Raw genomic sequence first — 24,346 nt, 5'->3', positions numbered from 1 at the left:
TCTCTCAGCAATTACAGCGCTTGAACGCTATTTCGAAGAAAGAAGGCCTTCGTTAGTGAATGGAAAACGAGTGTTGTTTCATCAGGAGAATGTAAATCCCTACACTGCAAAGATCACGTCACAGAAGATCGCGGAACTTGGCTGGAAGAACATTTCTTTTCCGCCTTATTCCCCAGACCATGATTCTTCAGATTACCATTTGGTCCGTAGTTTGGATGGATTCCCTGTCGGAACAAGTGAGGAAGTCGAAACTAACCTTTCAAAGTTCTACTTTTCGAAACCGAAAGAGTATTTTTAATAAGGGAATTAAAAAGCTTACGAGTAGATGGACAGCTGTCAAAGATAAACATGGAAACTATATTGACGTTTAAGTTTGATTAAAATATAAGATTTGATCACTTGTTTTCCCTATTTAAAATCAGGTTGGTCTGCTAAACAAGAATCAGGTACTTGCCAGCTTTTGTTTACGAGTTCCATTCCCTTACATCGGTGGAAAAAGGTAGATTTTCATACACACTGTTTCTTGGCCGGATGAGTTTCTCAAGATATGCTTAAGACTGCTCTAAACATTCACATGTAAGTTACATCATTCTTTGATACCAGCTTCTTGCATGTTGCTCGATATAAAAAAAAAATTCTCTAATGATTATCTGACAGGGTTGATTTCCATACAACATCCAGTTTCATTAGGACAGACCATGCTTTGGCTGTCCGAGTTTTTACGTCCGTGTAAGTTCAGGCTATCACCCAACTTAGGCACGTGAAATCATCAACTTCAGTGATGAGGTTTCCACAGTTTTTGATGATGGATCCTTGTTGATTGTGAGCAATGAACTTCGTTTTACTAGGAGCAATAAGCAATCTAACATCATTTGCATTTAATAATGGACTATCAAGTAATTAGATAGAATCTGATTCTGTGTCAGAGATAATGGCTAAATTATCAGCATAATCTACTTACTATATGAGCTAGGTGATCGAACGATCTACTTTTCGCGAGTGTGAAACCGAGACTGTCTAGTTTGAGAAGCGGTATCCCGAGGACATAATCCGGAGTGATCAGAAAGAGAAAAGACAGCAGTATGTTACCCCGGAGTACTCTGGCTTTGATGTTAAAGAAAATTGTATCACCGTCTGGGGAACTTTCCATTGGTTTAGTGTTGTTATAGAGCTTCATAAATGCTGCTGTTTCTTCCTCGGGGATACCATACGCCAGTATGATTATTTACATTTTACCTCGATGGATTTAGCTTATGGACAAACAGTAATACTGCTTCAATATTTCTGTATTCTTCTTCTTCCTGTACACGACGAACTGCAAGTATTAATCCAACAGTTGATTTATTTATTTTCTCATACTGATTCGATTACTTCTCAAAACTTTCAGAATTTTTGGTTGTATCCTGATGCGGAGGAGTAAATTACAAATATTTGTAACGATGGCTGTAAGAGTGATGCTTTAGTTGTTGATCGTGGGGCCCAGAACAACTTTCTTTGGAAATGGGACTATACAGCTTTCTACCTATTTGCCAATCTTGTCTTCATTGTCGACTATGTTTCAGAAGCCTAACAAACTGCCGCTGAATTCTCCTATTTTCCAGAATTCAGATTAAATGTTAGCCAATGCAGCATTGTTTCCATTTTGTGCTGTTTTTAAGGATTTCTTCAAATCATCTATTGTGAAATCACCAAGTATGTTATCAAAGATGTGGCCAATATCTGATGCTACATCTACATCAGACACTGACGGTATATTCACAAACGAATTTTCAAAATGATGTTTCCGATTTTCTAAGACTTCCTTGAAATTTTAGCTTTATTTTTTTCATTTGATAGACAATTAATCATTATTATACATACATACATACACACACGCACACATACATGCGTACGTAAGAACATGATACATACATATATACATACATACAGACAGACAGACAGGCACATATATCATCAGTTTGATGATTAAATAATATGAATTGCTTTCCTTTTCTGAGAAATGGAGGCAAATATGTTCGCTTGAATATAAAACTAGTGTTACGACCAGGAATTAAAAACGGGCAATATATATATATATATATATATATATATATATATATATATATATATATATATCACCACTTTAGCCATCTCTCGTTTCTTAGCCGTTGCCTTTATCTACTGCTTGAAGTTCTACACTACCCACTTTTCTTCTCGCTCCATCGAACCCATCCCTGTCCGCATTTCCCACCTCCTCATCCGTGATGCCATCCGTTCCACCCGATCCCTCATTCGCTCCACGACCACCAGCTCCCACAATGTAACCTTCTCCTTTCATCCCTCTGCGTTCCACATTCCACCCAATCTATTTTTCCTCTTCCTTCTATATTTCAAACACCAACTCTTCAATTTCCACACAAAAAAACGAGAATTCCACCGCCTCCTCAACCACTCATCCACCTCTCCCACTTCCACACACCCCGCACCTCTAAACCCCAGCCCCCACAACCCCAATCGCCCCATCCGGAAATTCCCACCCTACCCTCGTCCGAACCATGAATTCTAGCCTTTCCTCCCACACACCACCGCTGCACACCTCTCACTGTGGCGAATTTGGGTTCCGCACTGACGTCAGCCAGTTCCTCCCCGCATCAAACTACACATGTTTTGCCATAATTCCCCACAGCAACACGACAAACGGGATTACTTCTCGAAGCTGGGTCGACCGATTCAATTTCAGAAAAAGATCCCACCGGACCAACATGACCCAACCTGAACTGGTCGCCCTTCACCACCTCCTGCAACGCAACAACATCGTCGCCAAGCTGGCAGACACAGGTGGAGCCCTCGTATTGTGGGGTCTGGACCTATACTGGAAGGAGGGGCTCAGACAGCTCCTAAACCCCGTATTCTATAGCCTCCACTCCTTCTACCAGCAGCACATATCCTCCAACATACTTGAACTCATCTCCTCTTCACCCCCCCCCCCCCACTGCTAACAGCAACCTCGTCATCAGAACATCCCGTACATCCAGCATCTATTTCCTTTCCAAAATACACAAGCCAACAACCCTGGCGCCTCATTGTTTCCACTTGTAACTGCTCCACAGAACTCATTTCAAAATATCTCCACCTCATTCTGTCCCATTTAGTTACTGCCCTCTTATCCCATATACAAGTCACCAACTACGCCCTTCGCCTATTCAATTCCTTCTCCTTCCCTTCCGGCTCCTCACACTTCTTTTTCACCTTGAAAATCAAATCCTTGTACACGGTGATCCACCAAAACGACGGTCTCTTACCATTCCAATACTTCCCCGATTATCGCCCCGTCACAACACTCAGCCCCTTCCCCCTTGTGCGCCTAGCAACACTCGTCCTCGCTCTCAACTGCTTTACGTTCGCGGGAGATATTATCCATCCCTTCTAGCGTTGCTGTGGGAACGAGCATGGATCCCAATTTCACCGACTTATTTGTTGGTTAGGTTGGGGCCCATATATTCTCACAACTCTCCGGACCGACACCAGAGCTATATGGTTGCTATATAGACGACTATGTAGGCGCTATATCACTCTCCCCTGAACAACTCTTTCTTTCTAACTTTCATTTCTGACTTTCACTTTTCTCTCCCATTTACTTCTACCATCTCTGACACTTCTGTAAAATGCTTGGATATCTCTCTCACAACTTCAGCTTTCAGCAAACCCACGGACTGCCACCTCTACTTCACCTTTTCCTCCTCTGATCCCTTCAGCACTAAACGGGCCATCTCCTACTCCCAGTTCCTCCTCCGGCGCCTGTGTAGCCAGGACCAGGATTTCGAGACCAGGATTAGGATTTCGAGTCAGTACCTGGCTCACTTGTTAATGCATCGCGGATACCCTTACCTGCGCTCGACTAATCGATTACACCACTGCCCTCTCTCCTTCCCCACACCGATCCCTCAACTGCCTCTCATCTCCACTTCTTTTTTATGCCTCCACCCTAACCCTTCGTGGAAGGATCCTACAGGCTTTCCGTCACATCCAGCTGGATCCCACCACCCGCCGTATTTCCCCAAACCTACCCTTGCCCTCTTTCAAGCGCACCCGTAATCTAGGCGATCTACCGGTCAGTAGCACGCTCCCGACTACATCCCAACTCAACCTGGATCGTTCCCTTGCTCCAGATCCCGAGGCCACACTTGTCTCTTTATCTCTATCATCACCTCCCTTACCGGCTCCAACCAACACGACCTCTACATTAGGAAATCTTTCTCCTGCACTTCGGCCTTATTTACTGCATCAGATGTAATCTCTGCAACAAACTTTGCGTTCGCCAAACGGGCCATCTGCAGGATGTTCGTCTGCGTTTGAACATCCCCGTCACCCATCATCTTTGCTTGGTCAACCACTCCACCTCAAATATCACCGTCTCCAGTCTTCCCTACATAATGGATCCACCAACTCTAGACTCCGCCTGGAACCACATTACATCTTTACTCTACATATATAAACACCTTTCAGAATCAACACAACCCCCTTCTCTCAATGACTGTCGCTAGACCTTGCGTAAAAAATAAATTTTACCCCATATTACTTTCACTCATTTATTTATTACTTTTATTCATTTTTTAAATTTTATTATTTCATCATTTTTTATTTCATTTTTCTTATATTTTAATTTTTATCTTTTTAACTTTTATTTTTATTTTTTCTTTATTTCTGTCACTGATCTGTTCATACAATATTTTACCTTTGTGACTTTATTTTACCAGTTCCTACTTATTATTTGTATTATTTTACTACTAATTATCTGTTTTAATTTTTATAACTACACGCGAACTCTTGATGATGTATCCCCCCTCTCCCCGCTTTCTTTTCTTTTGGACTTTCCTATGTCTCCTATTTCCGAAGAAGAGCTATGATCGAAACATAAAACAATTACTTTTTCTTTCCTTTCTGAGCGTCTTATTAATACTTGGCATGTGCTACATCTGCGCCTTGTTTTTTCTTCTTTTCTTTCTCTGTTTCTTTTAAAATTATATATATATATATAGCCTTCTGTCCTTCACTCACTCACACACTCTCTCTCTCTCTCTCTCTATATATATATATATATATATATATATATATATATATATATATATATATGAGTTTATGCATATGTGTGTGTGAGTGTGTGTATGTGTGTGTGAGTGTGTGTATGTGTGCTTGTGTCTGTGGCACATATAGGGAACTTAACTTTACGAAATAATATTACACAATCACATTTGCAATCGATGATTTGTATGTATGCCACATGAACATAATTTACACTTGAACATTTACGATGAATATTTTACAAGGAACAGCTTCCTCTCTATTTTTAGACTGATTATATTGATTATGTTGAATTTATTGTGCAGGAAGTAAAATATTTGATTTAATTAGCTTTATTTCCTTTTAATACGATCCTAATTATGTTTGACCGTTTTCTTTGCAAATTTGTTTCGTTCAAGTAACCTTCAATCATACTAAGATTATTGATGATGTTTCCACTCAAATGGAATGCAAAACTGTTATTTCTTTGTATGAACTGATGAGTTGTACTTCAGCTGACTTTGTTATTTTTGTATCATAACAAATAAAGGTGCATTGTGACAAACAAATTTACTGCGGTATTCCTCCAGAGAAAATAAAAATTATCGAATTGCTGCTTTTAAAAGAGATATAAAATACAATTTGTCTATAAGAGATAATCGCTCTCTGGACGAATAACACTCCGAACTAGCTTTTCGCAATGTATCTATATTTAGTATAATACACAGAAATCTATTTTAATCTAATATTCATTACTGTACTGTGCAATTAGTGAAACGTTCGTCCAGTGACATATATGTTTCTACAGTCTTCTTGAGGTTAAACGCCATTTATCTGTTAATGACGAATTATCTCGAATTCTTTCACGTAAATAAATATTTTCGAAAACATTGTTACTGTAATGCTTAGGTTGTTTTTGTTGGTGTTGATTTGCCGTTACTGTTACCGCTATTAATATTTAGCTTTTGTTCCATCCGATCAGAAAGACTTTCGCTCATATTGTGAAAACTTTGTCATGTTAGGCCCAGCTCAAGAAGGATTCTGTACGTTGCATGACACAGGGATTCATCTTATACATTTTTGCATTTATCTCCTCGTAGCTGATGTCTATTCTGCATATTTCAACATAGAGCATGTAGTATAACAATAGTTCCACCCTATGCATTAATGTTATTTCTGTACACAGCAGAAGTATGCAAGATGGAAATATTCCGAAGTTAACTGATGCACTACTTTTATAATCGTTGTATTTGACAGGTGTTAAACAGAGTATTTTGAGATATTTAGATATTTTTTTCATTTTATAGCAATTTCTGTGCGCTTGTGTCATTTATATTGTACTGGGCCATCTTGAAAATACACCACATTTACGCTGCCGTAATTGTCCCGTAGGGCGATCTGCGTCTATTGCGTGTTCGGTCTAGATTTAACAGTTTCTGTAAAAATGAAAGAAAGCACAATGTCTCAAATATAAAAATATTTTTTCAAAAATCAGAAAATATCAACTAGATTATTGTTGAGATAACAGTTCCAGCAAGACAGCTCCCGAACCTATCTATCACATGCGTATCTCATTGTGTCCATGGAAATAATTTTGAACACTTCCTTGATATTGGTCACCACCTCGACTATGGTGCTGCAGGCAATGCTGTGGCGTTTTTGTCGATCGCACTGTACAGCTTGTAATTTGTTGAGTTGCAATCGGGGTTATTAGGAGGCTAGAAATTGGAGCTGCATATTTTCCCTCAAGTATGGCTGGGTGCCGAATCCTATCGACACACATATGACTTCCCAGCAAGAACCCTCTTCAAACAAGGATTGACCAGTCTTCAGCAGCTTCACATTGACGTCCGAATTGAGCCTAAAGCACTGTCCTGGGGTTGTCGGATAGATTCTAGCGTGCTGACGTTAGGCGTTCTGCCGACATTGGCAGAACACCTGCCGTGCCCCTTCCTGCTGGCCACAACTTCGTAGACTCCATTGCAGCTGTCTATTTCATATTTTACGCCTATTGATAGGGCATTAAACAGCAGTCATGGAAATCAAATATCCACATTTGATATCCGATGCAAACCATTATGATACAAGTGGCACTTTTCCAGTTCTCCGATGGCTTCTATGTCAGCCAGGTCTTTCTCCACAGCAACTTTAATCTTTGTCTTTCAACGACGAACATCCGGTGAAATTCGAATGGATTTAACATAACATGGCTGGGGGCTGTGTAGATTACAGTTTGCTGAACAAATATCAGGGCCTGTACTGTATATTCAGGTGGTCTTTCTTTCTAGTACTTTTGTTTTGCTCTGTATATCACCGTCATCACCACTCGAATCCCAGTTTACTTCATCCAGTGCCTCCATGATGGTTAAACATGGAATGACTCAGAAGGCCACGTCGGGAATGGAAGTTTCAGGCATTCATCGCATGGCAAGGTGGGTGGCCGTCTAAGCTGGAGGGATTTACGTTGCTTTCTTTTTACTTCTTCAGTCTTTCTCCGCTCTTCGAAAGTGGAACAACCGAAATGAATTGATAAATGGATAAACGGCTCCTGCTTTACATGTGTTACTGTTGATTCCAGCTTGAAGGAGAGAAAACTTCAGTTGCTCATTGAATGTGCGTTTTGGGGCTTCTCAATGTCGTTTGCCGTTGACGAGCTCGCTACTGAGGATGGCTCCGGGATTCTATAATCACCCATTCGGATGACACATCCAGACCCCTTGAAGCAATACTTGAGGGTGGCAGCTTCAGTACTTGGCATTTCTCAGCGAGTAAGTACTTACTTGATGGTGCATAGGTCCTGCTATTTGATATTGAAATTCTGCTGGAGCTTGGTTTGTTGGAAACGCTCAATGTTTTTCAGGTCTTTGAGGCCACGGTTGATGAATGCACGCTTGTTGAATCTTCCGAAATTTAAATGAGCAGGTTTGATGCGATGGTCGATGACTCTTTAACACATTCCGGATTGTGAGAGGGTGCGCCGGAGGTAATGGAAGTCATGAGTATCTTCCAGAAGAACTTACCCTATGTTGGTGGTAACCTCTGGTATTTCCTGTCCAGGAGCAGGCTACGCAAGCATCTTCGCTTTGTACGTTTTCACTTTCATCCCAATGGATTAGTAGGCTTCGGAGACGAAAGCCGTACAGCAGCGGAAGTCGGCAAAGGCGGAGGTAGAAGTGGAACTTAATGAACCCCACCATTAAGCTCAGGCGTTGTTTGTCGTGATGCATGATGACAATGTGACGCATATATCGTTGTGATGCATGTACCTGGTTTACTATTATCAGTCATGATTGATATATTGGGTTTGGAGTATGTGTGCCCTAGTGTCACTTTGGTGACAGGCGCTGTTCTCGCGCAATTATAATAGTAACAGCAACAACAACAACAACAACAACAACAATAAGAATAAGAATGATAGTAATTGGTTCTGGTTTTATTGCCCACAAGGGTTAATATAAATTAAAAACATGTAAGGACAAATACAGGACGAAGGTTACAAAGGATTTTGCCCGAAAAGAACATGTTCGTGTAAAAAATGGAAAAAAACAGAGAAAGATATAACAAATAAAACTCCCAATGGGGGGAGTGCTTCGAAAGGTTACACGTGGGAAAAAAACCCATAAAAGCCACAGGAGCCTGGTCAGTAAATAAAAAGGGGTATAGAGCCCTTTCTCCGTATATATTACCCTTTTTACAGGTGTATCCTCAGAATTGGTCCGTTCATTCTGGCCAATGATAGACTCCTATGTCGGTAACAGCAAAGGAAATTTATTAGAAACTGCTACAGTTACAGCAAGACATAGGGAAACCAAAACACCAAACGAACTTAATAAACAGAAAAAAGAACAGGAATTATCTGACGTGCATGGAAAGGCGTTGCATGGTAGATTCGCAAAGATACTTTCAGCAGATAGTGGTAGTGAGATATGGTTATGGCTGCAGAAGGGACAACTGAAGAGGGAGACAAAAAGTTCGTTCGTACAAGGCTAGATTTGGTGGTAGTAGTAGTAGTAGTAGTAGTAGTAGTAGTAGTAGTAGTAGAAGCAGCAACAGCAGCAGCAGCAGCAGTAGTAGTAGTAGTAGTAGTAGAGGCAGCAGCAGCAGCAGCAGCAGCAGCAGTAGCAGCAGTAGCAGCAGCAGTAGTAGTAGTAGTAGTAGTAGTAGTAGTAGTAGTAGTAGTAGTAGTAGATAAAAAGAATAGAGAGTGTCAGGTATTTGACCTTACAGTCCCAAATGATGACAAAATTAATATGGGAAGTATAGAAAACATAGCATAGTACCATGACATAGTTATTGAATTACAAAGACTATGGAAAATGTGGGTAAAATGTATCCCAATAGTTACAGGTGCATTGGGAAATATTCCTAAACATATGAACAGATGGAAGGAGTAAATACGCATAAAACCAAGTTTAGTACAGCTGCATAAATGAATGTTATTAGGGACAGCGGGACTACTAGAATACTTAGGTGTGTTTTTGGCATCTATGGTGATTTGCTGTAACCCGATAGAAGGGTTCTTGGTATCTAAGATTACTCGTTGTAGCCTGATGTATAGATTTTTTTTGTTTTCCAGCAGTCTAATCTGTTAAATGTATTTGAATAACAGCAACAACAACGACGACGACGACGACGACGATAGTGATAACAATAATAATAATAATAATAATAATAATAATAATAATAATAATAATAATAATAATAATAATAATAATAAATGCTTATTTTGCCAAAAGCCTTAACCATCAATGGTTACCGTCTCCTGGCTTAAAATCAGAGACGGAAATTTATTATATCAGCCCAAGATCAATACCTACCTACAAGAATCTACTAGGCCAACATATTAAAGAACGGCAGTAGCCCAATATGCCGTGTATTTAAAAACAAAAATGAAACCATCGATTCTTTTGTTTCCATATGCAGCCTTCTTGCGCCGACAGAGTATCTCAACAGGCATGATAGAGCAGCACAGTATATTCGCTAGGTAATTTGCAAAGACTTGGACCGGTTCCATGATAAAAAGTCAAGCTGGTGTCAAAACAAACTACCGCCAGTGCTTGAAAATGATCACATCTCACCCCTTTGAAAGTTTCACAGTTATAACTGACAGAAAGAAGATGCAAATAGGCCAGACGTATTGAAAGATGTCAGACAAAAATCATGCAACCTCATCAATATGTCTCTCCCAATTGTTATTCTGGCAAGACCTACCAAAAACTGAAAAAAGCATAAAACCTTGAAATATAAATTGGAACAAATGTAAAGGGTCAAGACTAAAACAATGCCTGTTGTCGTAGGAATGATAGCAAAATGGTCGTATTGCTAACTGTCTCAAATGTCGTGAAATCCAAAATCGGAGAAAATTCAAAAAATTGTGCTCGTGGGAACTGCTCATATCCTACGAAAAATATTGTCTACGTAATCCCCAAAACATTTTAACTTGTAAACATAGTCAAAAGTACATTTAAATGCACATAATTGCAAACGCCTTTTACTGTCAACTTAACATCACACTATCTTATAATCCGAATTAGTTTTTAAACAAACTTCTAAAGTTTCTTTTGTTTTAACAGACATTATCTAGAACAATGCTCTGTGCAAAACCCAAAGTATGGGACCCTAATCATAACAACCAGAACTTCTAACGTGATGTGCCTTGAGGTCTCTGGATGAGTCAACTTACATAACTGGTAAGAAGGAGAAGGGGAAGAAAGAGGAAGAGAAGAAAGGGGAGGATGGGGAGGAGGAGGAGGTAAAGAAGAAGTACGAGGAGGAAGAGGGGGAGAAGAAGGAGGAGGAGGAGGAGGAGAAGAGGACGGAGGAAGAGAAGAAGAAGGAGAAGAAGAAGAAGAAGAAGAAGAAGAAGAAGAAGAAGAAGAAGAAGAAGAAGAAGAAGAAGAAGAAAATTGGTTTCTTTGAAATTGAATGCTGTATCATTTGTTTAGGACATTTGCTGACTTTGGTTACTACTTTGTTTAATGAGGCTCGTTTCCTGTACCATCTTAAATTTATATAATTTTTAAACGTATGTTGCCGTTGTGAGACTATGGGATGGCAATAATCATCAAATCATCTCAAGAACGGAGAAGGGCAGTTGACAATTATACAGTACCGTTCACTAAATGTGAATTTTTGAATTATAAGTTAACATATTACACTGACGGTAATCACCATGTGTATTAAATGCCCAATGAATTTGCGGTAAATACCGTTGAAGATAGGAACAACAGATGCAATATCCTCTTTCAACACTGTTCTTATTGTATAGATAGACTTCTTTTGCATAACACATTACGAAACTATCAAGACAAATTTTCTCTTTATTAAAAGATGTATTTTCTTCATATAAAAATATATCAAAAGTAATTCAATGTTTAATAAAAGAACATATATTCTTAATATTTCCTGCTTGATATTTACAGCCCAAAATACATTGTTAACCCAGACATGATGGAATACAGAACAATTGATAGTTAAAATAGAAGCTAACGTGAAAATTATTGCAGCTAGATAAGTAAAATTTGTAACATTTGTTGGGAAGTGGACTCCGTGAATCTAAAATTGAATGATTATTTTATTGGCTGCTTGGATCTCAGCCTTCACTAAAGAAGGCTGGCTAAAATAGGTGATATAACAAGATTTCGTAACTACAGAATACAATCATACACATACACATACAGAGTTCACCACAAATATATGTAAATATGTTTATGCATATATACAAAGATAGAGATAGTGGAGGAGAGCGAAAGAGTTGAATAGTTATATATACATATATTTTTTTATAAATCATCATATATTGACTTGACCGAATGTATGAATGCAGTCTGAAAGAACAAACTTTCCACTTATAACTTTAGTAGAGGCTTTACATTTGGTAGACGCTATCATTACACTGGCAATTAATTCTGAAAGTGACGTTGATTTAAAGTCTTTAAGTGTCTCTCATTGAAGATAAGTTTCTTTGTTTCCTAATTTCTTCTCCATCTTATCAAATCGTACAGTGCATATCGGTGTAATTTACTATCATTAATGTCTGAAATGTCGATTAACCAATTGGATTCAGCGAACGAACTGTTATGTGAACTAATACAAGAACATATATAAACACATGCACTCAAGTTTTATATTATTACTAATACGTCTGCTTATATGTGTCATAAGTAGGCTATACTACATACAGTACAAGAGGAATAGTTGGCAAGGGTGTCTTGGAACAGATGCAGGAGAGAAAATGAACGTAGGACATCCAAGGATCAATTGATTTAGAAGGAAGAGGAATAGCAAATATTTAGAACATCTGGTAACTAACAGAAATGGTAAGGAAAAGACACTCACTGAACAGAGCACTTCAGAAAAATTAATGTAGACAACTTACGTTCTTACATTAATCTAAAATGACCTTGATGAAGATAACGACGAAAAGGAAGAGGATGAAAATAAAGAGAAGGATATTTGTGAATTTATAGCAATGTTAAGTTGAAAAATTATCATCCTTCATTATTTCGTTAATATATAGAGAACATGCGTTTCAATAATGTAAACAAATAAACCCAGATGTTAATAATTATGTTAAATAATTTTATTTCATTTTTTTTCACTTTGCTCGTTTCATTTGTATATCTCTTTGAATTTTTTGCACCTATTTTCTTGAAAACTTTCCAAATTATATTTATAACAACATTTTTCCTAACAAGCAAAACAAATACTAATCCAAAATAACGTCAATTATATTCTTTTTATAAGGATACCGTATAGCTTCTATGATGTAGTGGCGAATTACATCCTGAGCCACTTAATTTGATTAAACAAACAACGAAGCGTTTCTATTTACTTCAAATCAGCTAAAATTAGTTAAATTTCGCTGCAATCATGCCTACTTTTATTTAAAGAGATAAAAATGTTGTATATCATATTCTTAGATACATTGCCTCAGCAAAAATGTAGATGTCTGCAACTGGAATGACATTTCCCAGATATATGTTCGATGAAGGCTAAAGTAGAACTAATCAAAATTAACATCGGAGACGATAATAACAGAAGCAGCAGTAGCAAATGTACAGAAACTGTAACAGACAAACAAAAAAGAGCGTAACGTATAAACAATAATAAATGTACGACTATTTAATTTGCTTTTAAGTATTATTGTAAATGTCTGCGTTCTTGTTTTCAAGTAGACGAACGCTTAAGCGCTCTAGGCATTGTTTCCATGAGTCCAAACATCTATTCTCAACAGGCGTGCATAATAGTTTACTGTCTCTGTACATCTTAATGCCTGTTGTAAATGGAATAACTGCGAACTGTAATTTTTTTCTACCTTTATATACATATATGCGTTTGTGTGTGTATGTGTGTGTGTGTGTGTGTGTGTGTGTCTGTGTCTGTGTGTGCGTGTGTGTATGTGTACGTGTGTCTGTGTGTGCGTGTGTGTGTGTTTGTGTGCGTGCGTGTGTGTTTACATGTATGTATGTATATGTATACATGTATATATATATATATACATATATATATATATATATATATATATATATATATATATATATATATATATATATATGTATATATGTATATATATATATATATATATATATATATATATATATATATATATATATATATATATATATATATATATATATATATATATACATATGTATATATACACACCCTCATAAGCACACATAAGCACAGACACACTCACACAAACACATGTAGACACACACATACGTGCCATTTTTTTACCTGTTACTTGTTTCACTTATTAGAATAGCGGCCATACTGGGACAGCACTTATTTTTAATCCAACTTATTTTATTTTTAAGCTTGGTACTTATTCCATCGACACTTTTGTCAGATAGCTAAGTTAGGGCAACGTAAACACATCAGCACGGATTGTCAAGAGGTGGTTCGGGACAAACACAGACACAAACACACATACATACATACACACACACATACACACACACACGCACTTAGACACGACGGGTTCCTCTCAGTTTCCGTCTGCTAAATCCACTCATAGTACAAGACACCTACCCAAGCTACCACGCAGCACTAGGAATGGGCTTGGATCCATGTATTTCGTCAGCAAACCTCTTACCATACGGCCTTGATTGCGCCTTTATATGTATTTGTCTGTCTCTCTGTATGTATGTATGTATGTATGTATGTATGTATGTATGTATTATGTATGTATATTTTGTATGTATGTATGCATGTATGTTTGTATGTATGTATGCATGTATATTTGTATGTATGTATGCATGTATGTATGTATGTATGTATGCATGTATGTACTTTCGATCAGTGCAAATCTTCCGCTGAGGAGGAAGCTGCTTTCCAACCAAGATAAAAGCTTCATCTTTGGGATGTAGTTAACATAGACAAATTCACATTTGGAACTTCAGAAAATCCTTGCGTATTTTTATCGTTCCACTTACAGATTGCACTTGTAATGTATGCCAATCGACCTGTCTTTGTGAAAATCCCAGTTTATGCAGATTTATATGTATGTATGTGTGTATGTATGAATATGTATATATTTCGTGTTACGCTAAGATTCGTCAAGGTACAAAAATGTTCAACTGGACTCAAATATAACACACTACTCCAAATCATCGTAAGAGTATCTGCATAAGTGAGGTTTGGAACGATTAGTTTGTACTGGCATCGAGTCGCATAACCAAACAGCGATATTTTGAAATCATATAATACGTACATTTCTGTCTGCCTAATATGTAACATATAAAATACGAACAGCATCAATTGCGTAATACACACTTCATTATTCGAAAAAAATTAACTGAAGAATGTCTCAGGTAATGGTTGCATTTCCTATTATAGTATATTATGCAGAACCGAAACGTCCATATTAAATTATTTCAAAATAATCATATGTATTGACTTTCTTATTAATATTTAATATTTATAAATATTTCATTTCTATTCGGTATAATATTTAAATAACATATAGTTCTATATTTTGTGGCTGGATTTAGAAAACACGAGTATATCCATGGTTAAAACGTTTTCTCAACAAACTAGTGTTTTTCAGTCTTACCTCTGCGAGCAGTTTCGTTAAGTGTCTTCTACAATGTTCATATACATCTCATGTGAGATTGGACACAATAAAGATATATGTGCATAGAATACATTTCATATGATATAAGCTAATGTTCTTGTTTATCCGGTGAGATTGTCTATACAGATTTCACTGTCATTAAATATATAAAATATATGACATGAAATTTATATGATATACAAACTTTACTTAACTGTTTTCATAAAAAAATGTTAATGTGTTGTTTTGATGTCATAGAATTCATGAGAGTTATTGATAAAACTTTACATAGATAATAAAACGTACTATTGCAAATAAAACGGATTGTTGTAAAATTGTTATGTAAATTAGTCATTGAACAATATATTTATATCTTGCACATTATAGTGAAAATTATACAGAAATTTGCATTTATCATTGACTACAGAAACGAAATCCTTTCATTTTTTTTTTCATCTCCTGAAGTTACATTTCTAGAGCAACTGTGTTGTAGAGTTTGGTTATTATACATATCTACACACATAGGGAGAAAAAACAAAGTGAAACCATTGCATCCCGAAAATACAAATGTAAATGTCGATTCTGTCACATCTTTCCTAAAAATGCCATTAAGATACCAACTCGCAATGTGACACGGCGTTGTTGCTAAAACATTATGCAATGCCATCCGAGAAAAATAGCTGTCCTTAGATAAATATAGGGAGCATCATATTATTGAATACGTGCATAAACATGACAGCGTGGGCAGAGAAGAAAATATATGGAGATCAGTTATCCTGCTGATGTGAATATCGTTTCCAGAACTTAGATAAAAAGAGTATAACCATGGGCAAACTTCTTCGAAATCTTTAGCTTCTATACCCAGTTTATACATTCATAGTTATACCAATAATAACTCATTTACTGTGATATACCGAAGGAGTTGTGGTTTTAAGAAAAAATATCAACTAGATGCCTTCCACATTGCAGCTAAACTTCTTAAGTACAGAGAGGGATGGCGAGACGAAATACAGCTTCTGTATGATTTTGGAAATAATGGCAGCCACTTTCCATTCAAGTAAGGAGTAAAATATATTTCTTCGTACCAAAAAGGAAAAGAAACCCCAAATGTTAGGCAATGAAAAGTGTAAAAACAGCATTGAAAGCTTTGGGAATATTGAAAGCAATTTGACGGAATTATTAAAGCGCAAAATCACCAGTATTACAAGTTGCAGCACATTGTAATGATTAAAAGCAATACCATGCTTCATTTTGTTGAGAAAGTATTTTATTTAATTTTCATTTCGATTTTTGTCCTATTTCTCTTTCGCTTTATATATATATATATACATTCTTTAGTATATATATATATATATATATATATATATATATATATATATATATATATATATATATATATATATATATATATATATATATATATATATATATATATATATATTCTTTGAAATAGAAATTAATTCCAATTCTTCATTAATGCATAATATCCCTAACTAACCAATCATTTTTTATTTTGATGATTCTTATGATTACCGACGTAATGAAAATTCATATATCAGGCTGAGTAGAAAGTAAACAATGTTTTGAAACATGAAATTCATCACATATTTCAACAATGCAGAAATTTTATTCATCAAAGTAAGTACCATTACAATCAACACATTTTTGCCAACGAGTTACAAGTTTGTTTCTCCCGGTAACATAAAATCCGGTGTTCTGGAGCTGATGAATTCTTTGAACGCATTTTTAACATCGGTTTAATTTTTGAACTCCTTCTCTCGGGAGAAACCATCAAGATACTTGAAAGAGTGGTAGTCGCTTGGAGAAAAGCCTAGGGAATAAGTGGGGAAGGACTTTGTAGCCCAGTTCCCTCAATTTCTGGAGCATCATGTTTGAAATGTGTGGTCGAGCAATGTCATGAAGAATGATTGGGCCTCTTCTGTTGAACAGTCTGGGAGGGAGGATTTGCAGTCTTTCGTTCATTTTGGCAATTTCATGGCAATATGTTTTTGCAGTAATGTTATTTCCGGGTTTTAAGAAGTTATAGTGGATGGGTCCTGCAGTACACCACCAAACAATCACCATAACCTTCTTTTTGAAGAGCTCGGGTTTAGGGGAGATTTTTCGGTACTTCATTTTGGTCCAACCATTGCGAAGAACGTGTTTTTTTTTTATTATTGTACAGAATCCACTTTTCATCACTAGTTACAATACGATCGAAAACTGGATCGGTGTTGTTACGGAGAAGAAACGACGAGCAAATTTCATATCTCAGCTTTTTCTCTCTTCATTCAAATCGTGTGGTACCCATTTGTCGAGCTTTTTTGATTTTCCGATCGCATGCATGTGATTTCATGCAAGTTTCTGGCTAACTTGAAGTTCTTTTGCCACTTCTCGAGTGGTTTTACATGGATCTTTCTCAATGACGGTCTTTACTTGACCGTAATGGTTTCCCACTACGCTCATGTCTCCACTGCGAAATCGTTTAAATTATTTTCGAGCTAACCACTCACTGGTTATTTCCACACCAAACATTTCGTTGATATCGCGAGCAATTTCAGCTGTTTTAGGTGCTTCTTGAAGTTGAATACTAACATTGCTTGAATATTCCGCTTTGATAGTTCTCTTTGAGATGATTGAAACATTTTGTTTATTTCGCCATAGAGGCGTAACACAGAAGAGACGGCACAAGGACAGACAGAACAATACAAGTGGAGACGAAAACATGAAATGGATGAAAGGTGAAGTCATACAAAAATGAAGGGTGAAATGCACACTCGAGCCGAACACTCGCGTGGTTATATTTAAGGGTTTTTAAAGTGTTTTACCTTGTATTATACTCATAGAATGAGCTTTGTTTGTAAGATACTAAGTCGTCGTATTCGACGACCGAAGGTAAGGTATCGTTCTCCACCTCCGGTCCCAAACAGTCAATGTTCGGTCCAAATCGTTCTTTTAATTTTTGGTATCCATCTACATCGGTTAAGATAGTTTTCTTTTTTGTTTTCATCCGCTGAGAATTTTATTTGTATTTCCAACTTAATTTTAGCAATCTTACGTTCTATTTATGTACATTGTTTGTATGTCATGATATATGCTCTTTATTTTCTGGGGAGTTTCAAGGGCTGTTCGGGACCAAAGCCTGTTTCGTGTCAAGAGTGCTTCGTGAACATTCAGTATGATAGAGAAATAGTATCCACAGTAAAATTCGGATCTATTAGGAGTGTCACCGATTGCGTCAACATAAGCAAGTATGTATAATATATGTGTGTGTGCATCCCTCTCTGTCTCTCTGTCTATTTTCTCTCTCTCTCTCTCTCTTTATATATATATATATATATATTTATATATATATATATATATATATACATATATATATATATATATATATATATATATATATATATATATATATATACATATATATATATATATATATATATATATATATATATATATAAATGTATATATAGATGCACACACACACACACGCACACACACCTATATATATATATATATATATATATATATATATATATATATATATATATATATATATATATATATATATATATATATATATATATATATACATATATATATATATACATATATATATATATATATATATATATATATATATATATATATATATATATATATATATATGGCTCGCGTGACGGTATGTCTATTTCCATTACGTATGAATGAAAATCGACAATGAATAGGAGGCTGTGGACAGAATGATATTATGTTCTTTGTCTCTGGCCGCCTTGTAGTTTTGTACTGCTTGTTTAACTAAAGATTAGTACTTCTGCTGCACAAACGGTTATCACTATAAAATATTTTGTGCGTGCATTTTTTGTACTCTCCTTTTTTTCTTTTTTCCTTTTGTTATGTCTAACGCGAAACTAAACTCACACACATCGATACTACATCCGTTGAACATTCATTACCTATTTTAGCTTGCAATATACAGTTGCCATAGCAACATATTTTTGCAATAAGGCTTGATTTGATATGAGTTTCCCGATCTTCGTCATAACGTTGAGATCACACCCTAAAGGAAGAAATTGCACATGGCAGGAGCAATCACGTACCTCTGTATACCTCCTGTTTCCAAACGCAAAATTGTAAGTAGCTTTTCTGTAATAACGTGAGCTAAAATTTCCGTATACAACTTTAAAGGGAGCATCATGGTTTTGGACGCGTCTCAGTGCTGTTGTTAAATTCTTTGCCACGTGCAATGATGCAATGAACTCGATTTACTTCCAAGATGTATTTCCACAAAAAAAACTAATCAACTATACATCTGCTTTTGCAGAAGTCGCACTATAACACTAGTATGATCTTGTAACAGCTACGCACATACATATATGCTTATGAATGTGTGTGTATGAGTGTGTATATTTGCGTATGTGAGTGCGTGTGTGTCTGTGCTTGGATGACCGACAGTGTAGGTGTGTTTGCGTAGACGAATGTAAAGAAAAATCCTATACAAATATTTATCTGCCATTCTATCATTGATTTCGTTTCTCAATTATTAGTTCTCTATCAGTTTAAAGCTATAGCCACATGGCTTTATTATGACTAAAGTAAAATCTACTAAACTGTCTATATCATCTTTATATCATCACGTATTTACAAACGACTCGCAGTTCGCGAGATATTTACTAATTATAAAGATTACACAGTCTACATTTGTTCGAAAGTTATTCGTTGTGAGAAAACATTGGAATCTATTGACGTGATAGAAATTGACCTTGTGTCTGGAGAGCAAATTTTGGCTTTCTGCATGGAATAAACGCGTGCATGTTACAGGAAAAACGACACTGATTTTATCATTATTTTTCAATCATATAATAAAAGTGAGATTAAATTCGGAATGCATTAATTTAGATATGTAGTTTACAATTAACGACATTTACGATGTATATACATTTTTTTGTACAAATGATGTAAGAGTGTATGAAAAAGAGTATTTACTCTGATGGAGGGAAAAGAGAATTCACCTCGCATTTAAAAGCTAGACTGAGAATGAAATAGGCATCCAATCATTAATACCCATACACATCATATCCTTGTTGTTAATGTTTAGTCCCAGATGTTTTTAAATTGTCAGATGTTCGGTACAAGTCATTCAGTTGATGGCTACTAGCATGTGATGTTTGAGTCGCTATGTCAATGACTCCATCTTTTATTCAGCTACATATGTGTATATAATATGTAGAGGTAAGGTACGGCAATAGTGCGTAAATTTATGATGTTATGGTATTATAGTTGACAGCAGTGTGTAAATTTGTTGCAGAACGAACTACCGTACTAAGCCTCACTCATTGGCCAAATATCACGTTTGATCTCATGTTCCTAAAAACATTATTTTATGTTGTTTTTATCAATGATTCAGCACGCCCTGAACTGCTGCATGGCTAGCTTGAAGCAAGATTCAAGGTTTTCATGTCCCTTTCCTGTGCTATAAATGTTATTTGATTAACAAAATGCAAATGCCTATTATACACTTTAGATTGAATCACTACAGTGCAATAAAAATACATGGTATGACTTTATTTGTAAATCGTAACTAATTTTATTTGCAAAAATCAAATTCCGAAATTTTGCATTTCCTATCATGCGATTATTAATCGGATTTGAATGTAATTAATTTCTAATGTTACTAATACTTCCCTAACGAATAGAAATATTGTCTGAGCCAACTTTGTGCGTCGTAACAGTTTGCTGCTGTTAAAGACGATTAAATTTCTGCGACTAAACTGGATTGCCTGTAATTATTCTATCCCGCAGGATATTGATTACTGCGTGCTTAATAAATCTGAAGGTCGCTTATGCCATATATCGTGGTCACTCGATGTAAGAGAAATAGCTGATAAATTTCCCTACAATCACACCCCTAATTTTCAACGAGGAATGACGGTTTCTACTAGAATTATATGTACCAATATCATACACATTCAGTGTGCATATATAACATAGACAACAAAATTATAAGTTACATTCTAATACTGTCAATAATGATGTTTTATAATATTGTGCATTTACACAATGTATTCCTGTATGGCAGCTATATTCACAAAGTTTACTTTATATATATTTATTCATTTAATTTATTAAAAGGGATCATCGTGAATTGAAACTATCCCAAAGATCGTATCAAACCTTTTGCATCGAATTTTGTCGTATTCGACATTGCAAAAAAAAAAAATAGTCTATCGTGTCATTTTTCCATCTGACAAAGATTATATTGATGGATAAACCAAACATAAAAGTACAGGGTTGCTGTTAGTATGCTATATATAATTCGAAAGAATAATTAATATTAATGATAAATAATATTAATGATAAATAATGCGGTGAGCTGGAAGAATAGTTAACACGACAGACGAAATGCCTCTAAGAATTTCGCCCGTTTTCACAGAGCTTAACTTTGTCTTTCATCTGTTCGGGGTTGATGAAATAAGTACCACTTCAGTACTGGAGTCGAATTAGGAGATCGACTTACGCACTCACTCGGAATTGTAACCTTGTGCTAAAATTTGAAATCAGTGTTATTGATAAATAGAAAATTGGAGGTAGTTACTATATAGATAGTACGATAAAATGGAGGCAAAATATTACCGTAATAATTACACTGCTATTGAAACTCTAAATATGTATATATTTGTGTTTATACTTATGTGTTCTATGCATGCATACATTATATATCTGCGTATGTATATTATGTATTGTTGACAACATAAGTATTTATAATGTTTCGAGACAACTTGAAATAATTCATTTTCCAAGAGTGGATCATTGTATACATAAAATTGAGAATAATAGTATATAAATATTTGGTTGAAAACCTTCCTGCATAGGATATGTCGAAGGTCGCCTTTATAGATATTAACTCATTTGTAATATTTTAATAAACAAAGGCTAATGATAAACAAACGTATCATAAGGGAAAACATTTTTCTATATAGAAATACAAAAATGTGGTATCTGCACTAATCCAGAAAGAAGATTAATCTTCGAAGTGTCTTTGTGTATTGTTTATTTCTATCTCTTACGATCGTAAAACGTATGTTTACCTATACCAGCTATATGTGTCAGGATTATAGAAGGATTGTAGTTCGTATTCTGCAAACGAATTGTTAAAAGCTGTGCGAATATAAAGCTGAGCTTTAGAATACAAAAAAATACAGCTCTGATGGAAAAGTGTAAAAATATGAATGATCATAGTTTTAAAGAACACTCAATAAGAAAACTAATTTCAACAAAAAATTAACATTAAATCAGTTAGCCAGTGACATAAGAGAATAAGAAGAACAATTATTAAAGAACAGAAGAATGCGATAAAACATATGTAAAATAAAATCGATACAAAAACAAAAGTAAATTAAGCAAGGTCACTCCTTAAATATTGATGATGATGATGATGATGATGACAACGACGACAACGGCGGCAGTGGCGGTGGACGTGGCGGTGGTAGTGATGGTGGTGGTAGTGGTGGTCGTCGTCGTCTTCGTTGTCGTCGTCGTCGTCGTTGTTGTTGTCGTCGTCGCTGTGACAGTTTCTTTACGTGGACGAAAATCATGAAGATGGGCGCGGCCTCAAATGGCCATATAAACCGATCTTTGACCTTGCAAGGCTTTTTTTTTTCTTGACAATACTTAGTAGTCTTAAAATGACAATCCACGCAAATTCAACTATTATTTAGACTGTGAAGTCTGACGGCATTGGCTCAGTAGGCCAACAGAGATATCTGCAGTGACCAGGAAGTTCTAGGTTTTATACTGAAGTTGTATTATATCAGGCAAATTGCATTAGAGTTTCGGAGAGGTTATTTTGCCACTTCTCGAGTGGTTTATATGGATCTTTCTCCTTGAGTTGCCGCCATGTGCCAGAGAGACCAACTGACAGTTCGAAGGAACGTGCTACGTGATTTTCTGTCGGTTTTAACTCACAAGGCACTCACTAATCATTGAGAGCTTGTATTTGGAGTTTCCTCCTTAATATGCCTATTAGAATATATCTAGAACCATCAGTGCTGCAACTACTCCGGGTCAAATTAGACTTCAGAACAATAGTAGATAAAGAGTAGTTCCTTTTCCTTCAAAATCCTGGAACTCTCAAACCAGCATTCTACTGCTAGTTTAAATTTTAGTGCTAGTATGGTGAAAAGCAGATTTGGTCGTGCACGAAACAAAGCACTTAATTTAGGGGTATGACAGAAAAAATACCTTATGATACTTAGTTCCAGCCCTTAGTAATTTGAGTTCAAATCCTCCTGACGATAACTTTATTTCCAGCTGTTATACAATTACTAAATCCAGCACTTATTGCTACATGAAAATAAATGCAATGAGTACACTACACATACCAAATATAAAACATATTCTGGAAAATTATATCTAATGTAAAATTATTTTGCCGTTAATCAACCCAGTTTAATATTGTATTAAGAATTAGTGTATACAATGTTATTACCGGTGGGAAATTTCAACTATATGCAAATAGAGAAAATATATAAAACAATATACAATTTATCAAAATCAAATAATTCGCTGCTTTCGAAAATAAAGAGATGTAAAAAGAGATTATATTATATGAAAAAATATATTTTACTCTCTATTTGTCGGAATGTATATATATAAATATATATATATATATATATATATATATATATATATATATATATATATATATATATATATATATATATATATATATATATATATATATATATATATATATATGTATATATACATATATATATATATATATATATATATATATATATATATATACATATATATATATGTATATATGTGTGTGTGTGTGTCTGTGCGTGTGTGTACATATATATATATATATATACTTATATATGTATGTATATATACATACATATATACGTACATATATATACATATATACATATATGTATATGCATTTATATATATAGACATATATAGACATATATATATATATATATATATATATATATATATATATATATATATATATACATATATATATATATATATATATATATATATATATATATATAGAGAGAGAGAGAGAGAGAGAGAGAGAGAGAGAGAGAGAGAAAAGAGCAAATGCAAAAATAAGAAAACAAAAACAGAATAATAAAACATAAAATAGGTAGTCAAAAGTATTACAAGAAAGAATTATAAGTGTTCAATATCAACGAAGATACTATTGATTAAAAAAAATCAACATTAAGA

At 35.3% G+C, this 24,346-nt stretch overlaps 1 protein-coding gene across 2 annotated transcripts in view; it reads right to left on the bottom strand.

Annotated features, from left to right (window-relative positions):
• LOC106873978 (gamma-aminobutyric acid type B receptor subunit 2) overlaps positions 1-24,346 on the bottom strand; it is a 1,140,241-nt gene that overhangs the window by 793,839 nt on the left and 322,056 nt on the right. The window lies entirely within an intron of this gene.

The sequence above is a fragment of the Octopus bimaculoides genome, chromosome 7 (genome assembly GCF_046866305.1).
Source record: "Octopus bimaculoides isolate indiv1 chromosome 7, ASM4686630v1, whole genome shotgun sequence".
Taxonomy (NCBI): domain Eukaryota; kingdom Metazoa; phylum Mollusca; class Cephalopoda; order Octopoda; family Octopodidae; genus Octopus; species Octopus bimaculoides.
Note: the sequence above shows the minus strand (reverse complement) of the source record. Positions and strands in the feature narration are given on the sequence as shown.